Here is a 6,333-nt window from a genome sequence, read left to right as displayed (position 1 = left end):
TACTATTATTGAAAGTACTTAAGCGGGGCACCTGGGTGGCTCAGTTGGTTAAGCGTCTGCCTTCGGCTCAGATCATGATCCCAGGGTCCTGGGATCGAGCCCCACATTGGGCTCCCTGCTCTGGGAAGCCTGCTTTCCCTCTCCCATGCCCTCTGCTCCTATTCCTGTTCCTGCTCTCACTGTTTCTCTCTCGCTGTCAAATAAATATATAAAATCTTAAAAAAAAAAAAAAATATATATATATATATATATACACTTCAGTGGCACCTGAGGTGGCTCACTTGGCTGAATGTCTGCCTTCGGTTCCAGTCATGGTCTCAGGGTCCTGGGACTGAGGCCTGTGTCGGGCTCCCTGCTCGGTGGGGGAGCCTCCTTCTCCCTCTCTCCCCGCCCCTCCGCACCCTCGTCCTCTGGTGCTCTCTCTCTCACTAATTCTCTATCTCAAATAAATAACATATTTTTAAAAAGTACTTAAGTGATTGGTATATTTACAAGAATAAGGAGTTCTTTTCCACATTCAGAAACCAAAAAATTTTAAGTAAAAAAAAAGTACAAATTTGGTGGTGGTTCTGACATTTGAGTGAAATTTCACTGAAAGAGCATTAATTTATTACTTTCAGAAAGATTTCTTACTTTAAAATGCCTCAGTGATTCCAAACAAAAGAATTCATATAGATTAAAAATATTCTTAGAGGAGAGAAAGAATAACATTATGGCTTATGACCTACAAGAATATAATGCTATCTTTCAGTTCTCCTGTTGTCGCCTCAGAGCAATTCTGTACTTAACGAATTTTCCGCTCTGTGTGGTGGTGGCCCTACAATTAACTGAGTCATGTGTAATATTCATATTACCAGAAATATCATTAAAATTACCCTTATTTTGTAAAATGAAATTTAAAGCTTTGGATGTGTGCTGTAGATTAAGTAGATGTTTAAATGTATGGAGATTTGAATATTTTAGTATATTGAAATTATAACAGATTTCTTAAAGGTAAGCTAATGAGAATATATTTAATAACTGATCATTTCAAGAGTCATGACCCTAAAAATAATTACTCTTCAAAAAAAAAAAAGCATATCTTCATACATTGCATTTTAAGACACTATAGAATTTTAAGATGTAAAAGGCTTATGACGTTCACATAATTCAACCTTTCGTGTATATTAAAAGTAGTTCAAGTACTTCGGAGAAATTCAACATACATCTAGTTTAGCTCTAATAGCGTTGTATAAGTCGGCTAATTTTAACTTGTCTTCCCATCCCTACTGGGGTGAAAAGAAGGATTGAGATGGATTCCCAGCACGGGCTACAAATGCTGATAAAATGCTAGTGAAAATACAGAATTACAGACTGCAGTGACAAGGTAGGACCGTGGAAGTCATCCGACACAGCGGGTTGACTTCTACCAATAAAGACATTTACACTATACATTGCTAACTGAACAGCAGAAAAATGTTAATATAACATTAAACAGTAAATACAACCATTTAATTGAATGAGGAGTAATTTTGGTTTTATTTTAAAAATTTGTGTTTAAGGTAGAAGAGTATGTAAGGAAAATTTTGAAAAGACTTTCCAAAAACAATTTCTGGACACTTTTTAAAGAATAGGGCCTGGTTTTTCTTCCTCCTTTGTCCTCTCTGGCAACAGTGGTTCCAACCCAGCTACTCTCTCTTCTCTTCCCACATTTTCTCTTCTCGGGCCCCACTGCGCAGGGCTTGCTGGTACAGTTAGCTGTTCTGTAACGCTGGATCTCAACAACAGTCACTACTGTCCACTTATTCCTGGCTGTGGCGAGCTGAATGTCTGTGTCCCCCACCCACAGATTCATTTGTTGAAATGCTAATCCCCCTAATTAGGAAGTGGGTCAGGAGAGTAAGCCCCTAATTAATGGGAGGGTCTTTTTTTTCCCGTATTTTAACATTTTATTTGAGGGAGGGACTGAGAGACAGCAGGAGGGGTGAGGGGCTGAGGGACAAGCAGACTCCCTGCTGAGCAAGGAGCCTATTGCAGGGCTTGATCCTGGGACTCCCAGATCCTGACCCCAGCCAAAGTCAGATGCTTAACCCACCGACTGAGCCACCCAGGCGCCCCAGGGAGAGTCGTTGTTGAAGAGATCACGAATTCTCTTGCCTCTACTTACACCTGAGGACGTAGCAAGAAGATGGCATCTGTGAACCAGAAAGTGGTTCCTTACAAGACCCCAAATCATCTGCCAGTGCCAGCACCTTGATCTTGGACTTCCAGATAGTGAAGAAGTAAATTGTTGTTTAAGGCACTCGTCTGAGTATTTTTGTTATGGCAGCCTGAAGGACTAAGACACCGGCCGCTAATGATTCTCAGCCAACTACACGGGGCAGGGAGTGGTGAGTAGGGAAAATACTCCGCTCACAGCCTCTGGAGTTTATCCAGATCCCCTTCCCTTTGCACGCCCTATTCTGGGCTTTCTTGTTGCTCCCAGTCCTTTGTCTTCCATCCGGCTGGCTGTGATGACAGCAAGACTGTGCTCACTCTCCGCCTTTCTCTAAGCTCTCTTTCCGCAGGTCTACACCCCGCAGGTCTACACTCCGCAGGCAGAGGACCCACCGGTGAGAGTGGATTACCCTTGAGGGTGGATGAAAGATTTGGAGAGCCTTCCTCGGAGCAGATGGGCAGGAGTTGGAAGAAGATAGAGGGAGAGGAAGCGACAGGTGGCTGTGCACTTGGGAGACGCTGGCTGAAGTGTCCATAGCTATTCTGAAAGAAGTGGAAACAACCAACAAAGGAAACTACCCAAGGACAGGACTCTCCGGAGAAGAACAAAGAAGAGACAGAAGAGATGGTCCCAACGTGAATTCCACGAAAGTGTGCTCTTGACCTCACACGAATGACAGTGATGGGGTGGAGCGTCTGGGAAGGGCTCCTCAGGTAGAAGGGACAGAGAAGCAGTGGTTACCCTGCATTCTCTTCCCCTGTGGATTATCTTGTAGTTGGTTTGGGAGAGGTAGTGTATATATCAGGTACAAGTATTTATCTGAAAAAGGAAAGAAAAGCAGAAAAGCTTCGAACAATACCCACCATGCACTACATTAAATATAAAGAAATTAAGTGTATTAATGAGTTGGGCTACTTGTCAAAATAAATGACTCAACACTGAGTGCCTTCTAGGAGCAAACCCTGTAGGGGAGCCATGCCCGTACTGAACAAAGTAAGTGATTCAAAACTATTGAAATAAAAGTAAATCAGACATGGTTCTGTTCACATGTAATTTCCAAATTACAGCTTTATAGTTTGAATTATATTGTTGTGCACACCCCAGATTTATACATTGGGACCATCAGCTTGCCCGGAATTGGCAGTAATTTCTGGTAGTCAAAAAATATAAGGCCCCTGATTTCCTCATTTTTTATCTATTGCTATATTTCTTCATTTTCTACTGAGAGAACATCTATAATAGTGACCGAGAGTTGTTTCCAGCTATAAAATATATTCCTTTAAATGAAATTTTCCAAATCGTCCTGATCTTGGTAAGGTTTAGGGCTCTTCCACACATTTCTGGTAGAAAGGAAAATAACCTTTTAGAAGGAAGATTTAGCAAATTGAACCAATAGTTTCAAAGTATCCATTTCTTTTTATCCAACAGATTCACTTCTAGGATATTATCCTATGTTTATCAACACTTAAGAGGAGGATATTTATCACAACAGGATTTATAAATTTGAAAGCCAAAACCTTCAAAATAATGGATTAGTTAAGTTATATCATATCAAAATGATGGAAAATACTCAATTAATATTGAATAATATTGAGAAATGCTTATGATATAATATTACTAGTCAAATAGAATAGAGCAGAACAATCCATAATCTCTCTACGTAAATAAATACGGGAAGAGGTTTGCCAAATGTTAGGATAGTTATCTCTGGGTGATGGTATTATAGATAATTTTAATTTTTTGTGCTTTTTTAATTCTCAAAAATTTCAGCAACAAACATGCATTACTTTGAAAATCAGGGGGGAAATTTAAAAGTTATTTTTAACAAAGATTCTGCTTCAAAAGCAGCCTACTATGAAATAAAAATTAAAGTGAAATTGAAGAGGGTGACAAAAATCAGGAACTTATTTAGCAAATAGGTATTGAGCCCATCCTGTATAATTATGTCTTGAGAGTCTTCCATGTGTCAGACAGATCTAGAGATACAGGGTTAGCTTGCTTGAACTGCTTTACTCTCATATTACAAATACAGTCATATCTCTTTGGTTTTTTTTCTGATTAATCATTCGAACATGTGTCTACTTGTGTTTGCCGCTGCTGCCGAGCCGTATGCAGTCCTGGGGCTTCTGTGCAGTAATTCAAGGAGTGGTACTCATTTCTTTCATCTGGGCTTCCACATCCAGAGAATGACAGACTTGGTGTCTGAGCAGCCTCCGATGTCACGGCTTCTACCGCCCTGGTCTGCGGCAGAGGCTGGGCCCACGGGGTGCGGTGCTGGCCCAGTGCTGCTCCAGACTCTTCTGCAGGCCGCCCTGGTTCGGTAGGGCAGGGCCCAGGAGCCCACTGTCTCCAAGAGTGCGGCGTGCAGGGCTCCATCCTCCTGCATTTCACAAACACAGCCCCCTCTCAAGAGCCACCTCTGTGCTGGCCTCGGTCACCTCCAAACGTCAAGTCACCCCGCCCCCCATCCCGGGGTCCAGCCACGGCAGTGGCTCTTTTTCCGACTACTTTTTGATAGATTTTAATCTTCTTTTACAGTATCTTTTCTGGGTTATTTAAAATTTGAGTCATTCTTCTCATTCCTGTTCTTCCGAGCTCTTGGGGTGCCCGGCAGCCGAGGGTCACTTGTGTGAGGACTGTTTACGTGGTGGCGAAGGTCCCGTGGCAGGCTGCCCAGATGCTGGCGACCCAGAGCCTCTGCGCACCAGGGCAGTTACACAAGGCCCCTCTGTGTGCCTGGCTCTCGTCCCACACTCCTACTCACGCATACTGTAGATGGGTAGGAGTTTTGAAGAACTGAATGCTCCACCTTCCTTGTAGGCCAAGGTCAAGAAGAGGCAGGTTACTCCCGAGGTGGCATTTCTCAAGCAAGAAAGGACCCTCAGACGCAGGTGCACAGTCTGGGGACAATTAAGAGGCAGGAAAAGGTGTTGTGAAGAAGTCTGGACGGTCTGGGCTTCCCACACAGCACAACAGTCTAACAACCAGAAGTCCTGTCTGAGAAACGGGCGGGGGTGGGGGGGGCGTCAGGCAAGGAAGGAGACCCTACGCCGCCCCCCCACCCCACTCCCACTCCTGCCCTCCAGCTGCCTGTGGTGGCCTGACCGCTGCTCACTCGGGGGGCTCTGCGGGCAGCCCAGCCTCGCTCTAGCCTCCCACCCCCCCTCTGCCTTGCACCCCACTGCTGCCACTCACTTCCCCCTCCCTGCCCGGCTCCCCGCACTGTCCTGACGCCTGAGGTTGTCTCCTGGAGGAAGAAGGTCATGGGCCCAGGGCACTGGGGTGTCGGCGCTGCCGCGGGCTCCTTTCCCACGGAGGCTCAGACCGGCGGACTATGCGTTTGTTCAACAGTTAAGCACCCGCTGAGGCACACACACTAAGCCTACGTGCTGCAGAGGATTTAAAAAATAATAATAAACGCTCCGCCCTAGTTCCTGCTCTAGGAAGGCGACGAGGCGTGCAAAGGGGTCTCTGCTCCCCATGGAAGCTCTCCCTAGTCACACAACGGAAAGCGCCGTGGTTCTGCCTTGGACAAACATCGTGAGGCTTACAAGAAAGTGACAACTGGACAGGTCTTGCAGGACGAATTTCCTAGACAGGAAAACTCCAGGAGTACAATCTCTCCCAGCAAGTGTGGGGGGAGTGAAAGAGCAGGACGGGTGAGCAGGGAATTAGGGCAACAATTTTAAGATGAAGTGTAACTGGTTCCAAATGACTTGAGGCCAACACGTGAAGAGCGCAGAGGCGGAAGGAGAGGTTGCAAGCCCGAATTCTGCCCACTGGCTGGTGTGGACCGGACCCTGTCCCTGTGGTTCTCGCTTCGGCGCGCTCAGGGGTCCGCTGGTAGGGTTAGGCCTCAGGTTCGTGGGTACAGCTGGGAAGAGGGCTGAGGCATGTGACTGAAAGGGAAGCAAGGGCTTTTTGTTGTTGTTTCATATTTATTCATTTGAGAGAGAAAGAGCAGGAATATGTGTGTGAGTGAGGGGAGGGGCAGGGGGAGGGGGGAGAGAGAATCTCCAGCAGACTCCACACTAAGCGTGGAACCCATGCAGGGCTCGGTCCCACAACCTTGAGATCGTGACCTGAGCTGAAGCCAAGAGTCAGATGCTTAACCGACTGAGCCACCCAGGTGCCCT

The 6,333-nt window shown here is 45.6% G+C and overlaps 1 long non-coding RNA gene across 1 annotated transcript; it reads left to right on the top strand.

Moving 5' to 3' along the window:
• Positions 1-1,976: 1,976 nt before the first annotated feature.
• LOC101683886 lies at positions 1,977-3,233 on the top strand. The gene is made up of 2 exons (XR_200260.3): positions 1,977-2,369; positions 2,533-3,233. It is a non-coding gene; the product is annotated as an uncharacterized LOC101683886 (long non-coding RNA).
• The last annotated feature ends 3,100 nt before the right edge of the window (positions 3,234-6,333 follow it).

The sequence above is a fragment of the Mustela putorius genome, unplaced genomic scaffold (genome assembly GCF_011764305.1).
Source record: "Mustela putorius furo isolate JIRA1106 unplaced genomic scaffold, ASM1176430v1.1 tig00000992_pilon_pilon_pilon, whole genome shotgun sequence".
Classification (NCBI taxonomy): domain Eukaryota; kingdom Metazoa; phylum Chordata; class Mammalia; order Carnivora; family Mustelidae; genus Mustela; species Mustela putorius.
This window is presented reverse-complemented; position numbering and strand designations above follow the sequence as displayed.